Source organism: Corvus brachyrhynchos, unplaced genomic scaffold, assembly GCF_000691975.1.
Source record: "Corvus brachyrhynchos isolate BGI_N302 unplaced genomic scaffold, ASM69197v1 scaffold62, whole genome shotgun sequence".
NCBI classification, from domain to species: domain Eukaryota; kingdom Metazoa; phylum Chordata; class Aves; order Passeriformes; family Corvidae; genus Corvus; species Corvus brachyrhynchos.
In genome coordinates, this window is record NW_008236629.1 from 2,037,105 (window position 1) to 2,056,548 (window position 19,444).

At 44.2% G+C, this 19,444-nt stretch overlaps 1 long non-coding RNA gene across 1 annotated transcript in view; it reads right to left on the reverse strand.

Moving 5' to 3' along the window:
- Positions 1 to 364: 364 nt before the first annotated feature.
- The window catches only part of LOC108444785, a 24,760-nt gene continuing 5,680 nt past the window's right edge, over positions 365 to 19,444 (reverse strand). Inside the window, exons 2-3 of the long non-coding RNA XR_001859482.1 lie at positions 10,278 to 10,435; positions 365 to 8,801 (exon numbers count right to left, since the gene is read on the reverse strand). This is a non-coding gene — a long non-coding RNA (uncharacterized LOC108444785). The remainder of the gene's footprint in view (positions 8,802 to 10,277; positions 10,436 to 19,444) is intronic.

Sequence of the window (19,444 nt, forward strand, 5' to 3'; positions counted from 1 at the left end):
TCATAGATCAAGCACTTCACCTTTGGGATCTTTGCCAGGCCCCGGCAAAGTCAAATTTGGTTTGCGAAACCCAAAAACTGCTCACAGGTTTTTTCCCCAGGGTATCGCCTGATGAATAATGAATGCTTTTGTGCTGTGCCATTCTCTCAATTTCCGTTGATTTACTAAAGTTGTCTGACTTAGATGGGTTTTGTTCTGTCACCTTGGTGTCTGTAGGCAGATCCTCTAGGAAAATCAAACTCTTGGATATCATTCACTGCCACAGGAAGTGAAAAATCACAGTGTTTACTGCATATTGCTAAAAGTGAAGAAAACCTCTGAAAAGAAACACCATTATTGATCAAAAAGGTCCTTTTAAACTTGCAAAAGTGCTCAAAAGTATTTTTATTGAAGCATTTGCAAGAACATGCGTATTTAGGAGCAGAATAGCCTAGTTGCAGGATTGTGCTATTTTATCTCAGAAACATAAAGGCAGATCTGTGGCTGGGAGGGGAAACTGTGTGGAAAAGCAGCAGCCACTGCAACAAGCGGTGTTGATAAGCAAGCAGGAACTCCCTCATGGCATCCCTTGCCCGCCTGATCTTTTAGATGAATCAAATAGCAGAGGCCACTTCCACTTCCAGATGTAAAATCTCTCTCCCACAACCATAGGAGTTTTAGTCTTCATGTCTGTCTTAGCTAAATGCTCTTACTAATTCTGTTTCACTTGTATAAATTCCCTGGCAGTTTTCAGTTCAGTTAGTTAAATAAACCATAATTTCCTGCCTGAAATGTCAACTATTGTGGCCCAGGGTTCCCTAAGGGTCTCACTGCCTTTAGATCAGCTGCTTCACAATCTGAGCACATTCACCTCCTTCTTTAAAGCATTTTCTCTGCTTGTTTTTAACATGAGGACTTCCCCACACAGGAAATCCAAGTTTTAAAAGTAAAGATAATAGAGAAGTCATTCTCTTCAGCATCAAAGGGATTACAGGAAGCAGTGTAACTATGGCACTGAATTGTAGATTCAGCGAGAACCAGTTTATGTCACTGAAAGGAGACATCCTTTGGGATGATGGGGGGGTTTCAAATGGCTGAGGGACATTGCAAAGTTATGAGTCAATATTTGTACTCTCTCTTGGAAGTTGGAAGCCTCCACCATGTTACATCATCTATTTTGGCCTGTATTCCCAGGCTGCCTCCCTATATGGGTTTCTGGACCTCTGCTTTTTGATAAACAACTCCAAAGCCTTCTGAAGATCTTTGGACTTTCCTCTACAGGTGAGGAGGTCAGGGCTCCTTTATCAGGCAAACTGCTGACTCAACAACAAGGTGCAAATAGCTGCAGATTTTGAAGCTGCAGTCACAATCTTAACTCTTTCCTGAGAATTAGCATGCCAGAGGTGGGGAATGCATACCGTCCTTCCTGGTAAGTAACAGCTGAGGTAATAATCTCTCCTATACATTGCAAATACTACTTAGCACTCAAATAGATAAATGCAGCTTTCTACCGAAGTGCTCCTGAAGGTGCTGCAGTGTTTGAGCAGTGGGGCAAAGGAACGGATCCCTTTTGGGTCGAATGCTAGAGAAATGCGGTGGCTGACATTGACTTTTCACTCTTAAAGCAGCTCCCAGTGTGGTTGTTAGCGCCGGGCTCAGCCGGGCTGCAGGTGCCCTCTCTCCCTGCCTCCCTTCGGATCCACACAACCTGAGCCTGGGAGCAAAGGCCACAGAGCTGCTGGCATGTTTTGAAATATGATACAGGCAGCAGCATTAATCCAAACACTGATGGCGGTTCTTACATAATGCAGTAGTGACACTGCACGCCAGGAGCACCAATATCTCTTTCTTAAACAGGGGAATGAGTGACTCTTGGACATTTTTCCAAATGCTCAGGTACACGAAGATTCCAGGCAAAGGCTGTCCTCCGGAGACTCCTGCGGAGTGCTTGGGGCCTGGGCCATAAAGCTGGGCAGCTCCCCATCCCCCTGTGTAGTAGGATAAGAAGGTCTTTCCCCCAGAGAAATCACCAGGCCTGGGTGTTGTCAGAATGGCCTCTCCCTGCTCCTCGCCCCCAGGTCCTTTCTTGAATGCGTTCAGTGATGAGCGTAGTGCAGACGAATTGTGATGGCTTGTTTATACGGTCAACATGTTCAGAATTAAAGGTCAAATCCCAAGGTCCTTAGTGAGGCAAAGCTCTTGGCCAGGTGTGTGTTTCACAACCTAGGCCACACTGGGTAACCAGTTTGTAGTGGGAAACCTCCCCGACTTCTGCAGTTACCTGAACAACACCTGACTTAAATTCTGTCACTGTAGAGGGTCCTGTCAGATGCAAAAAGATGACCTTCCTGATGCCTGCTCGGTATAAACTCTTGTCCCAAAGTTTTCCCAAAGCCCCCACAAAAGATCAAGCCACTGGATCTTCTAATTTATGCTTTTTGAATCTAAACCAATGAGAGTTCCTGATGTGCAGAGCAGAGGGTCCTCACAGGGCTGGGGACCTCTCTGGGTCTGGCCATGCCTTCTCCTGCACTGCTCAGGGGAAGGCAGCTGTTGGTCTTTCTTTGCTGGTTTCTAGAAGAATTCAGTTTTCTCTACCTCACCCGAGCTGACTTCAATTTTATGTCACCTCCTGGCAGTTGTGAGCTGCTGTGATGTTAAAGAAAACACACTCCAGTGACAACCTCTTTCTTTCCAAGCTTGAGTGTTAAAGAAGGTTTGCTTCTTCTTGAATTCTCCATGTCAAAAAAACCTCACCAAAATCCACTTAGAAGCCCTATCACTTTTGCTTGTAGAGAAAAAGATTTGAGGTCTTACATTGCTGTGTAAATGAACATTATCAAATAAAAACTTGGTACTAGTTCTACTGGCATTGGAATTCAAGTCTGTGTCATGTGGGAGACTCGGCTTGAGGAATACCTGTAAGTACTTAGGGAAAATATTTATTTTTATTTGGAATAAAAGGAAAATTTTCTGACCTGGCTTTGTTACAGAGAAATTTGTTACTGGAACTAAAACTGTGCTATGGACTTGCTATTGTCATCTCTTCTCATTCATCTTTTTACCTGAAACTTGAGGGAGAAAATCACTTACAACCAAGCTGGGCCATGTTCAAGCATTCGCTGATAATGCCTGGGGGAAATTCACAACTCTGACATTTAATGAGCACAGCCAATGGCTCTAAGAAGTTTGACTGGCTGCCAAATTGATATGTCTGTGTATCCCATCAGTGGCTGCTGTATCTCATTTGAGTTTGGGTGGTTTTTTCCCTCTGATCTCTGTTAAATTGATTTTTAGCCAGTTTGTTTGGCAATCATGCTGAAGCACTGCAAAGTGGACACAAGATAGGAACAATGCTAAGCAACCAGATATAAAAAGACTGGAGCAATAAGAAAGCATATTTGTTTTTCACTGTTTAAATATGATTTACCAGCTGGGAAACCATCTTGCAGGATATACTGCAGTTCCATGAAACCAATCCAGAGCACAAACACATCACACAATGTGGTCTTCCAAACACACCTCCTGCAATACCCCTGCATGCAGGAAGTGATACAGCAGGAACAGATTAGGTGACAGTCACTGGGGACACACAGATGGAAACGAAGGACTGCCTAGGAGGACTGGGACATTATGAGACATAGATCAATTCTAGGTAGGGCTACATTTCCCCGCGTGTAAGGGATCTCCATCCACCTGTCAGCAGCTGCTCTGAGATCCTGTGGTATCAGCAGAGCACTGGCAGACCCAGGTCAGAGCTGGATGAAGAGAGAGATGAGAAAAGTGCCAGGAAAGAGGTGCTGAAGACAGGACTTCAGCTGATCACCTGGAGTATTGCATAAATGCCCCAAAATTAGGGGCCCTAAGTACAAAATTAAGACCCTAAATATAGGCAGCTAAAAACCTTAAAGCCCTGCTGTGGTGGATCATGACAGATATTGCATTGTTCACAACTGGAGCTGCAGAGCCTGGCCCTTCTCTGCTGTACTGTTGGGCTCCCCTACAGTAGCCAAAACCTTCTGCCTCCCCTCAGTGATGAGAGAGATGGGGACTGTCAGAGAGCGAGGAAACACAGGCTACCTTCTGCACCACTATTGATTTTACTGATGAAGCTTCTTGGACAAGTAACTTTAGCTCAACATCACTTAAAAAAATTCAGAGAAGCCCATTAATGGCAGAGGTCTCTGCTGCATCCCCTCCCTACTGCCTGGCATCCTTCTGGCCAGTAAATCAACAGTAAATGTTGCCTTTCCTTGCCAAATCCAAACCCTTCATGCTTTTCATATGAAAGCTTCTCCTTTTCCTGGTCTGAGAAAGAGAATATGCCAAGCAGAACAGTATAAATTGCATTACTAGGTGGGATAGCATCTCCCAGACCTGCCAGTCAGGAAACTGCTCCTAGTTACAGGATTAGAAAGTAGCTCCTGAAGCAGCAGGTCATTAATTGACCTTGCTCTGGTCTCTCCTGCATCTGCTTTGACACATGTCCAAGATCAAACACCTCCACTGCCACTATTTTAGCCCTTCACTCCTTCAGCCTTTACCCCACCTCTTAAAGCTGTCCTGTCCATCTTGTCCCAACACCCTTGCTCAGTAGCTGCTCTCCTGCCTCTTCCAGGCCACCTCTTCAGCTCAGCTATCCAGAGGAGAGCAAGGAGGGAGTCAGGAAAACACTGTCCCTGCCACAGCCAGTCCAACTGGAAAGATCCCTGGCTGCTCCCTGACCTCCCCCAGGGCAGTGACCTCTGCTCAGGGTTTGCAGACCCCACCTGGAGCTCCTCTGACCCAGCAAGGTGGGACAAACCCTGTACAACGCAGCCCTGGCTTCAAGGGCTTAGGTGAGGTTACTTCCACCATCACGGAGTTAACAGATCTTCTCCAGTGCTGTTTTATACCTGATGGTCAGAAAGTTTTAGGGATAAAAATTGCTATTTCCCCACTCTTGGAAAGGAGAGAATTTTTACTTTGCTTTGTAGGATTTATTTCTAGGCTCGTGACTTTGCAAGAAAAAGAATCGATCGAAATCGCATCATTCTGATTCCCATCACATCCTTTTTGTTCTTTTCCCTCTTGACTTTAGAGGCTGCTATTTTAATAACTGTTTGCAGTTGAAATCAATGCCATGCAACACTGAAAAGGCTGAAATCCTGGCTTTCCTGAGGGAAAATACTTCCCCACACATCCCTATGGGAGAGATCAGAGTTCAGCCATGTGTCCAGCAGCTCGGGATGATTCTTGGAGATGCTTCATCTTGTCTCCTTCCCCATGTTGCTCTGGACATGGTAATTCACAACAACAGCCTTCCATGCCTCCAGGAGTGTGATGAAGTACAGGGGCTTCAAAGAGCTGAGGTACAGGGGAATGTGGTGGTTAAAGGCTGCTGTGTGTTTTACATTTGTGTGGTCTATTTTTAGCAGCTGTGGTTGCTGTGTATTGCAGCCCTAAGCCACCTCTGAACTTACAGTCACAAATATGAAACCGAAAAACAAATTAATTGGATCCACAGACTGGCCAGAAAGGAATCCTCTCTCAATATTTATGGACTAAACAAACATAAACAACTGTAAACATGTCTTTTTGTTCTCTGTGGCTTAACACAGGCCTCATCTGCTGCTGATCCTTTGGCTGTACAGTAAAACATCCCAGCATCTGTGCTGTGAGTGGTTGTTGCTGGGACTTTAAGGTTTTTTAGGTCAGCCCCACAAAAATGTTAAGGCTGTTACAAAGCGCTAGGGCTGACTGCCAGGCTTTGCACCTCTTCTTTTGTGCTTGAACTCTTTTTTCACTTAAATCTTTGTTATGTCAGTGTACCTGTGCTGAAATTAGTTGCTTGAGCATAGTTGCTTGTGATTTGCATCAGTGAAAGTCAGAAGAGCATCAGTCCACTTGTGCTCTGTTTTCTTGGCCAGCTTGAAGGAGAGTCAACCCAAACCAACACACTTCTGTAGCTGGTGAAGCAATGCAGTATCTCATCTTACAGGTTGCTCTGTTCCTTTTGTTCTTTGCTGTCTGTGCATGCAGAGAGGCTTTTTCCCATGTTTGCTATTTGATTTTATGTTTTCTCCTGCCCAGTCTGACTGCCTTTGCTTTTCAGTTACTGTTTCTCAGAATGGTTCCAACCCCTCTCTTTTGCCATCTCAGAGGAAAGGCACAATTGCATTATTGTACTGAGTGAATGCATTTTCTCATACATGTAGCTGAATGGGAGATTATTTAAATATCTTAAACACTCTCCTAATTGGAATAATGACGTGCTAGGAATGGGAGTCTGAGGAGAATTTATATTCAGGCTCCAGAATTTCAGTGAATGAGTAATCAACACTCCATTACTTTCTACAAGGTTAAACAAATTTTTTTAAAAACGAATGGTTACTGTAAAAACACCATTTGACTGCACTAAAACAAACAAACAAACAGAAACCCAAGTATGGGTATTCCTGGTGATCTTTAGATCACGTGAGAGCTTTGTGGATCCCTTGGCAAAGGAGAAGCTGACTTGAAATGCAGCTGGCTGGTGCCTCAGGGCTGCCCACCAGCCTCTGCCCTGTGCTTGCCCCATTCATCCTTTCACTACTCACCTTGTGCTACGCTGGTGCTGGTGTCAACACCAGCACTCCAAAGCCAATGCTCCGAGCCAGATCTGGGGGTGATTTGGGTTAAAAAATAACCCCGCAAAGTGTGTTTGCTTGTCTCTGCGTGAGTGTTTGAGAGGCTCCATTTCCCTGTGTGATTCATGGAAAGGCTGTACCAAGGTCTGTGCTGGCAGGAGGGCAGGCAGGAGCAAGGGGGAAATGGAGCAACCCCAGGGGAGAAAAATCTCTCTGACTGATATTGCTGCCAAATATTGTATCTTCTGAAGTCACTGCCTTAGACCAGAGCAGTCACATTGGTGCCTGTAGCCTGTACCTTAGCAAGGCTGGCCTGTGGTTACATCTTTGCTTATTCTAATCAACAGGCTGGTCATTTTCTTGGCAGTTTATTGCTATTTATAGCAATAATATAGTCAATTATATGCAGTTACTCAGAAGTCAGTGTGTAGTGGTCCAATGTAATCTATTTTCTATATGAAATCTAATTTTCCTGTCATCCTGCATATTCACAATAATTACATAACACCCTTAATCATTTACCTAGAAGAGCCTTTAAGCAGTTCTGAGTGATTACACATTGTTCCCACTATTCTCTTTTGCATCCTCCAGTACTACTCTTTTCTTTTCACTATTTCTTTCCTGCCAATTGTTTCTGTAATTAATTTCATTGGGCTTGATCTGAAGCCCATGGAGGTGAATGCACAGACTGTCATTAACCTGAACAGGCTGCAGATAAGACCTCCTGTAAATGCTTTAATAGGCACAGGTCAATGACTTGAAATGCAGAACACCTGTTTTAATCTGTGTTTCTATTGCTGTTTCAGCTTGCTCCATCAGGTATTTATGCAGAAATGCAAACTCTCCTAGGCACAACACTGGGAATTAGAAGTCTACACTACATTTATTACAGCAGTACTTAGAAATGCCAAGCACAGCACAGGTTGCCCTGTGCCTCACTCAAGCACCCAGCAAGAGACAGATGGAGAGAGACAAACAGGTTTGTGGTAGAACTGAGGCTTAAATCCAGGTAATGTTAGCTGCAAGTTTAATGTCTGTTCTCCTCCCTGCTCCCAGTTAGGCCTCTCGTTCTGCTGAGGCACAACAGCACATGTACCTGTGCAGGTGCAATATTCTCGAATCCTGTCTGCCTCATACAGGACACAGGAGGCAGAATATGAATCCGAAAGGAAGGGCTGACTCTTGGGTGTTTCCATCAACCCTGATGCCCTTTGCTTGCACAGCAGTAATTATGGACTCTGTCACAGACAGCATGAATGAGTCTTTCTAGTGTCTCCTTGATAAGAAGATGCTGGAAGAGATCATGTGCATGTCTCACAGAACTCAAAGTTTCCTAATCCTTTTGCCATTCCACTTTTCAGCATTATCAGATGCACTGCAATACCCAGCCTTGGAGGAACGGCTTGAGCTGAAGGGACTTTTGCTGCTCAGTTTACAGATCTTGCTTGAAAGTAGCCACCTGTGACCAAGGGTAGTAAAAACATAAAAAATTCCAGCTCAACTTGGAGCAAATCCTTGTTCCCACTAATTACTTAAAACATGAGTGCTAGTGCACTGTCCCTGCTGGAAAATATACCACGCTCTCACGTTACGAGAATTAACTACAGAGTTAGTTTAACTGCTAAAAGAGTTGTATTTTTTTCACAGCAGCATCATGAACACACATGAGTTATCATGAGGTGAAAAACAGGCACTCAGCAGCAGACCCTGAAGTCAGCAGTTCTAGACAGACATCTGAGCTGACCTCAGCAAAACTACATTGTCGTCTTCTGACTGTTTCCACCTCATAAAAAAAAAATAACATTAACCATCCAGAAGCTTTAAAAACTAAAAGCTTAAAAACCCCCCACCAAACCCTATTTTTAGAAATTAATATGTCTCAAATATCTTCTTTAAGTTTCTCAAACATTTGTAATTCACCCATTGATCTAAATGCAGATTCAGTTATTTATGCTGGATTTATTGTACATTATGCTCTGGCCACTTGCTGACTCTCTCTCAGAGACTACATGAACTTTGGTGACAAACAGAGCTTCCTCTGTGCCAAACAGGAAAAATTTAAAACTATTTATCTGATATGACAGTATTGATAATAGTACAGAGAAGCACTTTGGACTTCTCCTAAAGGGCAGACTGATCTTCATTATCTTCTGTTTGCATTTGTTTTTGCTCCATGGAAGAAAGATTAGGAGACAGCCAGCTCAGCTTGGTGTTCTGCAAGAATATAGAAGATGATAACTGCAAGGATACATTACTTACTTGATCAATAAGAGTGACTTTGGAATGCAGTCTAACTTGCTTTCTGAATAATTGTCTTAGACTTCAGTTCCCAAATGCTGCCTAACTCTCAATTGTCCAAATAAGGATTTTTAAATTACTTGCCTCCTACAGCTGATTAGTAATAGGGACAGAAATTTGTAGGCAACATCCAGATTTTCCTTTGTGAAATATTTTTCCTTCTTTCACTAAAAATCTTCAATTGTCTAAATAAAAATCCCAGTGTAGGCACCTCAGTTTTGCAGAAGGTGAGACACAGGACAAGCAAAAGGATGATGGAGATCACACAGATTGTGCGAGGTACTACTGTTGTATTCTTTCCTAAAATGAAAAGTGCTTGCTAGAAAGCAATCCTCTGGTAAGGCAGTCAGAGACAGTCAGGCCAAGAAGGGAACCACCAGTAACCAGATTTTTATGTTTCTCAGGGCCTGAAATTGTTTTTCAAAGACAGCAGTTAATGTCAGCTTTGCCTACTTCTGATCTTGTTCCTAACGTTCCTCTGTATTTTGCCCACAGACAAATGTTTGAAGCTTGGAGATTTTTAAGGGAGAGCTCTAGAGGAGCTGGAAAAAATCCCAAATGAGTTTAAAATATTTCCATACTTGACAGAACAAAACTAATGATTGAATTACCTCACATCCCCAAGTTCCTAGAACAGAGCCTTTACGGGGCAAACATGACCTTTATGGGGCAAACATTTCTCTGCCTGCTGTTGTGGGAGTGTGAGGTGTGTTGGGATGCAGTCCAGCAACCCTGGTGCTAGCCTGGTGCTACCACCCTGCTGCTCAACCTAAAACCTCTTCTTGCCTTCACTCTCTGCTCTTGGCACCTGTGCTAAAGCCCTGGTGCAGATGGAAAGGGCAGGTGCCAGCACCAGCATTTCCCCTTCCCATCAGGACGCTCATGCCCTCTATTTGCAGCCCTTGTGCAGATGTGGGAACCACAAACTCTACAGTGCTTTGAAGTCTAATGGCTTGGTAGCACAGTGAGATGTTAAAAAGCCCACTGAGTCTGTCGGGAAAATCCTTGTCTTTGAGGCTGCTATCACAGGCATTTATGGTAAAGAAATGCTGGCCCAAATTCGAGGCTATGCCTTCCAGATTGGCAGCTGAAAACAGGTGAAGCAGAGGGGCAGCGTGGCTGACCAGGAGCTCTTCCCAAGCTTTGTACTGCAGCACCCAGAACATTCACAGACTGAAAAAAATGCTATTACAGGTAAGGGGGCAATGCTAATAAATTTCCTAAGCACCTCTCCAGTCTCTCCTTTCCTGGTGAGTTGGCATACTGGCAGTGTCTGAAAGGAACCAAACATGGATCCTGCCTCACTTCTCCTTTCTGAACATCCTTCTGGTCAGAATGAGCAATGAGTGTCACCCCAAATGGCTGGATGGGTGTGTGTCTGTCTGCACTCACCTGCTGAAAATGGCCACCATGCGGTTCTGGCAGGAGGATACCGGAGTCACCACGTTGGGAGCAGGAGTTCCCAGGCTGGGCCATGGTGTGACCAGCAGTGCTGAACTGCACTGCTGGCAAAGTTCACAGAGCCTGACAGCCCAGGAGGAGAGAAAACCCTAGGGGAGAGAAAGCAAAACAGAACAAAAATCACTGCAAGTGGAAGGGGTGTGCAAAAGCTTCCTTACGTGGGCTGGTAGCTGCTGCCTCATGCCTTCATCCAAGGGCACCTGGGGCTCAGAAAATCCTTTCCACCACTGATTTTGTCCTCTCCAGCAGCCCCTGACTGTGTCATACAGATTCCTGCCTGCCATGGAGACAGTGTGTTGGTCTTGGACAAGGGGCAGCCTCTGACATTTGGGCGGGGGATCATCCCTGTGCTCCAGAGTAGGGTCTGCACTATAACTCTGCACATGAGCAGGCGCCTCCCCATTGCAGTGGCACCTTCCCATGGGGACTCACTCACAGTTCTCCCTGGGCTTCTTGCAGGTTCTTAGCAGAGCTGTGGGCTGACATATCAAGTTGGAAGGGATGGTGGAAAGGCTTGAGAGGTCTAAGGAACCCAGCATGGCCACAGGATAACGGACCAGCAGTAAGTTTGTTGGAAAAATCAAGCCCAGCTGCTTACTTCTACTGGTTTTACTGAGTCAGATCTGGATGAGTTTGTAACATTCTGCTCCTCCATTCCCTTGTCTTAAACATGAACATTTTGTTTCAGGACATGAAAAGGGAGTGGGGTTTGGGTGATGAAATTTCAGAAAGAACGAAACATAGTGCCTTGTCTTTCCAGTTCTTCATAATTACTTGGCTTTCTGGGTCTTCCCTGGGGAACTCTTCACTTCCTTCTGCCAATTGTATACAGAAATTAATTACTCTGATTCATATCCTGGACCCTGGCACCTGCTAATTAGGTGTCCATATGGGCCACAAGTGGGTATGTCTTACCTAGGGCTTCCAGAACTCATCCCAGAAATGTAAAGTGAGGATTTTCTTCCGTGCCAAAGTTCACTCAAAAACTTCCCTCCCTCATTTCTCTACCTCAAGCTACTCATTGCCCTGCTCCTGGACCTCTCCAGCCCCAAAGGTTTTCTTTTTAGCATAGCAGAGCTCCACAGAGACTTACATGGGCACAATTATGAAATCAAGGAAAGAAGCAGGAACAGCAAGGAGACAAGTGTCTGTCCTCACTGAGCCTCTGCAAAGGACTTTTAGGTTCCAGTGCTGTCTCCTGGGCTCCTGTATCTAAGCTTTGGCAAGACTGTAGAGAACACAGCAATTCAAAGAATGTCTCTTAAGTGTTTAATGCTCTCAGGAGAACCTGTCTGAGCCATACACAATTTTATGGCACAGCCTGTGGCTGTCTCCAGTGGGCCACGGAATGCAGGCGGGACAGACCACTCTGTGTTACTTTGACACTGGTTTTGGTTCCTCTCAAGCTATTCCGGGGGGTCTTTCCGGCTGACTCAACAGCTCTTGGGATTCCTGTCTGTATCTGAGGAAAAACCAGTCACTGATTCAGCTGTGGCTCTCTCAGGAAGAGGAACCTGAGTTTTGGTTTTGAGGAGGCAGGCCAGCCTCCAGGAGCCTTCGCCTGTTCCCAGGGGAACCCCAGAGCCAGGAATGAAGACAGAGCACAAGTTTTGGTTTCAATTCTCTTTTTAAAACTAGTGCCTTTTCAAAAACAAGTTGCCATAGTGACAGGGAACTGTGGCACCATTGTGAAGGTCCAAAAAGCCCCGGCTGGGTATTAGCCAGAAATTCAGTAGTGCGGCCAGCTCCGGAGCAGCCTTCCCTAGCCCCTGCTGTGCTCACAGCAGGGCTCTGCTTCAAACACCTTCCTGCCCACCAGCCACACTTTTAGCTGCCTGTGGGCTGTGCTACTCCTGAGCACTAGGGCTTAATCATAGGTGAAATGATGTTTGTCCAAAAAAGGAATATGCTTTGGTTGTGTTTAGCCCTTTCCTCTAAATGGGAAAAGCCAGATTTGAAGACAGCTTTCAACCATTGTTTCCTTTTGCAGAATGGTGCAGAAACCATGAAATGTGCTCATGATCATCCATCAAGTCAGCAGAGGAGCCCAGCTGAAAGCTCAGGTCCTATTTAATGCTTCTTTATTGGAACATGCTGCCTCTCACCTTCCCTTTTGCTATCTGTCTTATGGGGTACTTCCACCCATGCTATAATCCAGACTTCCCAAAAGGGCCTAGGAACTCTCACACAACCATATTGTTGTCCTGGTCCTCACCACAACACGCAAGAAGTGTTCCAGAGAGAACATCCTCGCTGCTGGGCTCAGTGCCAGGTGGTGGAGGTGACAGACACCACCACTTCCTCACAGTGCTCTGTGGCCCTCATCCTTTGTTATCTGCTGGATTATATTGCAGTCTGTAGTATGCAAAGAAATACAACCACAGCACTCTTACAAGTTAAGTCTCAGGTAAAGTTACAGGCACCTGCCAAGTGCTTGTGTTACCTGTGGCTTTTAGGTAACGTGCATCATGCATGTGTAGGAGGCAGAGAAAAGTGTGGTTGTGCTATTTGTACAGATCTCAGGAAGCCTTTCAGGAGGTCTGAACTTAACGTCTTTCCTCAGGAATAGCTGGGACCGTGGGCTTCAGTGAGGGTGTCTGTGGCCTGTGTGCCATGCAGAGTGCAGAGCCAGCCTGCCAGGCGGGGTGAGGACGCCTGCCCAAGTGACACAGGGATGTAACAGCCCCGGCAGGAGCCACTGTGCATGTGGCAATTCCAGAACAGAACCCTGGCACTGAGGGCAGGGCACCAGCCTGACTCAAAGCATGCACCAGCCACCTCCTCCCACCCCAAACCAAGCACTATTATCCCTTTCAGTTTTATGATAAACTATAATTTTTCTTAAACATTTAACAATCATTGTTCCCTTCCTACTCCTCCTATTTTTGCCTGTGTATCCATGCGACACTTTTGGAGCTGAGATCACACGCAAGAAAACAGAGTGAAAATGGCAACTAACGTAGTTTTTGAGAGAGAAGATGTTTGGCTTCCTGTTAAACCATTGGAAATGGCATACCCAAACAATAAATTGTCCTGGTGCAAGACCTTAATTCAGATGAAAAAGACCAAGTTCTGTAGAAAAGAAAAAAGAGAGGCATGTTTGGACCAGTTCTTATGCCAGTATTTTCAGTGTAAGGGTAGATGTACTGCACCAAGCTAAGGGTTTGTCTATCCTAAGACTGCCAGTGCAGCTCCAGAAGAAGCCAAGAGGCCAGACATATTTGCTTTGTATTTCCCAGCTTCCAGCAGCCAGCAGCTCAGGAAATTCATCAGACAGAGGTGAAACTGTGTCTATATTGGCAGGGCAAGCTGAATAAAATAAGAACTGTGTATGTCTTGAAAATTAATCATCAGGATTCACCAAAACTTGAGAAGCGCACCAGTCTGACTTGTGATTGCGAGTGAAGGTACTGTTTTAGGAAGGTACTTCCTGCAGGAGACAAATTTTTCCCTTGCTTCCTCAAGACCTTCAATTGACCCCACTAAATTGTTAAAATTCCATTAGAAAGTGGCTGCTGGGAACATGTGCAATAAATAGCTGCTAAGATCAATGGCAGTCTTGCTGATTTAAAATCAATGTATTGCTTGCTGACGGTGCTGGCAGTGTTTTCCTCTGGGAAATGTAACAGCAATTGGCTTTAAATAAACATAGTGGTAAAAAACTTCATCTGAACTCATTAGTGACTCAGACTGATTTTAGAGTAATCCAGAAAATGCCTGTTGCCCACAGACAAGACTTGGAAGGGATGAGTGACTTTGGAGACTGCCATTTATGGTGGGCCACTGGAAAGCATCCTGGAACGAAGCAGAACTTCTGAAAATGCTCTCTGAAAATTAGATACTTAGGGTACCTAGACCATGGTCTCTGAAAGCCACCAGTCACTTTTGAAAACATGACATGAACAGCATCAGGTTACTATGGTCTAATGACCACCATCCACCTTTTCCAGGCCAATTCCTTGTTCCCCTCTCAGCTTCTGGCTGGCCTTCATCCCATGTGACACCATGCATTCATGATGGAAATAAGCCTACCAAAACCTAAAGTGCCACCACAAGTTGGTCTCATCCTCCAACCACCAGCAAGCAGCTTTGGCCCGAGTTGGGATCCTCTCCCTCTTCTTCCTTAAACCTTCTCCTCCACCATGAGTTGATTGCTTTAATGAAAATAGGCATGAAAGCATTTGCCCTGCCTACATTCTGTTTTGTAACCTAATAATTTAATTGCATCATGCTTTTTCCTACAAATCATCTGATGATGATTCCCAGGACAAGCCTTTACCTCTTTTCCTGCATGTTTTAATACTTCAGCTATTACTACCTCCTGCTTGTAGATATCACTAAATCACAAGGGGATTGGTCACCAGATAAATCAGAGCTCTTTTTGGTGAGTTTCTAACCCGGTACCTGAGTAAGAAACAGAAACTGTAACCACATCAGAACTCTGCAGTCAATGCCTACAGACTGTCCAAAAGGCACAGGCAAGGACAGAGTGCAGGGTATTTGCCCGACATGTGAAAAAATAGATCAAACACACAGAACTATCTTTAAAAACCAGTGATCAAGAGGTTGAGAGCTTATAAGTAAAATTCAGGGGCAAGCCAACAAAGGAAACCTCATGTTTGGTCTTCCTGCAGGGCACCAGCGCAAGGGAAGCTGTTGATGAAGATTTTTACTTTGACCCCAGGAAATACTGTGCTCCCATGCTCTGATCCTGCTGGGGCACTCCTTGGTACCTCTTGGAAAAGCAGCACAGTAAGCTGTAAGCAATCCAGCCGACTCTTGGAGGGTGTTGAGGATGATTTCTTAATCCAGGTGACAAACAGCTTGATCAGAGGAGAATCATTACCAGTTCTGTTGCTTATCAACGGGGATCAGCTAATTAGAGATGACAAAACTGGTGATAGATCGGACTGCAGCGATCGCCCTGGTGGAATTCACAGTCTTGAACACCTCTCCTGTGAAAAAAGCTGAGAAAGTTGGGTTTTTTCGGCCTGCAGAAGAGAAGGCTCTAGGGAGACATTACTGCTGCCCCTTAGTTTATAAGAAATATGGAGAAAGACTTTTTACTGAGGCCTGTAGTGATAAGAGAAAGGGCAGTGGTTTTAAACTGAAACAGAGTGGACTTAAATTGAATATACAGAAGTTTTTTTTTTTAATGATTAGAATGGTTTTGAACAGGTCCAGAGAAGTGGTGGATGCCCCAAGATGGGAAGTGTTTGAAGTCAGGAAGGATGGGCCTTTGAGCAACCTCATATAGTGGGAAGTTCCCTGCCCATGGCAGGGACTTTGGACTAGATGATCTTTAAAGGTCCCTCCCAACCCAAATCATTCTATGGTTCTATGATAAACTGTAAACATTTTAGATTTTGTGATTTACTTCCATGTTGTAGAATATAATATTTTTTTTTAAATGGAGACTGTTTTTCCTTCTCTATTAATGTTTTTTTATAAGATTATAATGTACTTGTTTTGATGGTGACTAGGATATAAACCAGTCACAAACAAGCAAACTCTCATAATGGACCTGCACTCTGGATCCTTCTTAGCTATACACATACTCATCCCTAGAAATACTAACTTTTCCATAAACATGGACACACACAGAGAGCATTTATTAAGCCCAAACAGCAAAGTGGTTTTAAGCCTGAGAAGAAAACTTTCAAATACAAAGCCTATAAATAGATATGTTGCCTTTCTGGTTCAGTAAATAGCCTGAAAAAGTGCTCTCAGGAGACATGAATTTGCAGTGTCCCCCCTTTATTTCACTGAGATGTTAATTCTGCTGTCTAAATTTAATACTTTATTGTCAGTATGGGAATTGCCATCACGAGGGAAGCAAAGGCACTTTCTGCATTTCTTTAGAGACCAGGAAATAAATCTGTACAGAAAGAAAACAGCCCAGTATCTCCTCACGTGAAGAAGAAAGCACCAGGTTACTTGACATGAAAAGCATCAGGAACTTGTGCAATGACTAGTACACAAACCACAAACAGGTCCAGACAAGTTTGATATGACAAAATAGAAAGCCACACTGGATGTATCCTGCAGCAGCTGACATGGACACTGCTGCCCCAGGAACTGGGATGCTGTGTTTAGAGCAGCCAGCAAGAAACTGGCTCAGGAGCATCTCACAGAGATGAATTCAAATAAAACTTCTCCAGCCCTTAATAGTACACTTGTTTCTGGTTCTTGAGTAGTTTAATTCCCAGTCACTTTTGTATTAATAGTAAATCTGAAAGTGCAAAACAAAGCACATGTCTCCATGACCCACTGACAGAGCCCATTCCCTCAGAGGGAGAGAAGACGCGAGCCCTCATTCCAGAGGCACCTGAATGTGAGAAACGTTTTGCAGCTTTTCCAGCCATTGCTGGAGGTAGGACAACCTCCCTGCATAATAAACACACTTCTCTTGCTGTCTTTTCTCCCCCTGCACACCACAAACATGGCCCAGCAGAAGTATTTTCAAGCACAAACATGCACAGAAATACTTAATGCTTTGTGTTGCTATACCCAACCCCCATAAATTTATGCTCATGTAATTACTGCTCTCTGTTTGCCTATTGACAGTGAGTTAAAAATACCACACACCCCCCAAATTAGAACTGGTTTCTATTTTTTGTTCAATTCCTGAAGTTGATACAGAAGAAAATGTTGTGATGAGCCACATGAGATCCCTCTTGCCTGCACTAGTCAGGACAGGAGACGGCAACACTATCAATAGAAAAACCTCACCAAAAGCATGGCATGCACAGACCAAGACAAATTTGACTGTGTTACGATGGCATCAATCCTGTATCCCTTCTCCTTTCCTCATCTGATGCTTGGTGTTTCTACAGTGGAAATGGATTTGAGCTGGGGTCTTTTCTATCAGAGCCTGCATTTAAACAGAATGTAAAATCTTTCTGCAATAACCAAGTTCCTAGTTTATATTCAAAGGTACTCCTACCTTAGACTACATGTAAAATATTTCTGTTATTTAGACAAAATGTAAAATGATATGCAAACCATTTCTGTTCTATCCAAATTCCTAATTTATACTCCGAGGTGTCTCTCACTTACACGGAACTACTTACCATTGATGTAGCACTTATTTCTGTAGTAGAAATATGGACATAGTCCATGAATAATCTTGCAAGTCACATGAAATTAATTTTAAATAAACAACAACAAATTTTCAGCTTATATCCAGTTTGTAAAATCTTTGTCATATGAGCCATCTCTTTATTACATACAAGTACCCTATTTGCCATTTAAGCTTCTGAGTCCCTATTTTTTGTGGAAGGAACTGTCTGGAAATCCCATAAGGCCAACCCCTTCCCAAGCAAAACTAATGAGACTGAGTTTCCCAGTGGCTGTTTGAGGTGGGGAAGTCAGGACATGCACACAGTTTCCCCTTCATTTCTGACAGGCTTCTCTGAGATAATAACATCGCACGAAAACCCACCCTGAGCTGTTAATGTATTTTGAATGTTTGTGTCAATAACACAGAGAAATACCTTACATGTGAGACCAGGCAAAGCTTCAGCTGGCAGCCATTAGAGACAGAAACTGCATTAGAAATAAAAAGCATTTATCTAAAGCTGCATTCTTCCCAATATCCTCTCACACTTTGGAGCAGAAGAGACAATACCAAATGCAAACATGCCCCTGCTCACTGCACAGCCCTGGATCATCACAGAGAGGCCAGGATAAGCAGATGAACAGTTTGGCTAGGGACCAAAGAGCACATTTTTTTTTTTTAAGATATTGAAAAGCCAAGACACAATCAAGGTCCCAGTAGGATTTCCAAAAGCAATTAGGAGCCCAAGTTCTGTAAGTTCATTGGTCCTTCTGGAAATCCTGTATAGTAGCAAATGAACTGCATCACTGAACATCAAAATACCTCTGTGCTCGTGCTGCTTCTGCTAGGGACCTTGATTTCAGAAGGGCAAAGTCTTTATCATGAAAAGGTTAGAAATTTCTTCCCCTTTAGTTCACCTAGCTTCCCCCAAAATGGGAAAGCTTACCCTCCTCTTGCTTACTGAAATTGTTACTGCCCTATGAACTATTTTTACTGAAATTGTTAGATCAGCACTCAATCCCTTGGCTGTGGCCACCCAGATCTTTGCTTTACAGAGAATAATTTGCTTTCATTTGATTGAGGTTTACCTGCCACAGATTTCACTGCAATGCCTCTCTGGTCTGATAGTGCAGAGTTGCAGGGTCTTTTTTTTGGGCAGAAATCCCTCTTGGGGTGGTAAGTGATGCAGAGGCTGCAGCATCCATCTTGGTGCCATCAGATGGTGGTGGGCCAAACGCTGCCCTTTCTATTTACACATCTCTACTGACAGGAATCGTGCTGCCTGTGTGGGACCTCAGGACTGCTGTTCATATGCATTTTGTCCTCAGAAACACCAATCTATTGCACAAAGACTGCAAAAGAATTGCACTGATTTTTTTTTTACTTTATAGAAGAAGGTGTTCCCTTAATGTGATAAATACTGAACGTGACTTTTGCTCAGGCTGCAAATAGCAAATTACTTAATCATCTACTATTTAAGTACCTGTTTGTTTTGTCATGAAGTGAAACCTGTGAGCAAGATCGTATTACATGTAAAGTGGCTTCCTGCAACCTTAAATATTAATCCTCAAGTAAAAACAAACTGAAGGTAGTCCCAGGGTCACTTTAGTAAGTCTGAACTGATGCACCCCACTCTCTCGTATCCCACATTAAATGTTCCTTGCCTTGTCTTTGTGCCAACACCAACATTTTTGCAGCCTCTGAACGACCTTGGCAGAAGGCTGGGGATGGGGATGTAAGGTGGGAGGGACCCAGTCCTGGGAGGGCACAGGGGCCGTTACCAGCCACTGGCAGCAGGAACGCAGGAACAGGGCTGGAAAATACAGCCAGCCCTGCAAGGGAGAGGGTTTGCTAAGGACCTGTGGTCTTAGAATGGAGATGATGGGAAGCGTTAAGGGGACAATTGTGAAATGAGAGAAGGCCCTGAAAAGCAAAATATATGGAAACATGGAGTGGTGGAGAGTGAAGGTGGAGGAGAAAGAGCGGAAGGCCGCAGAGGACTGTAAAAGAAATAGGGACGTGAAAGGAAGGGCAGGAG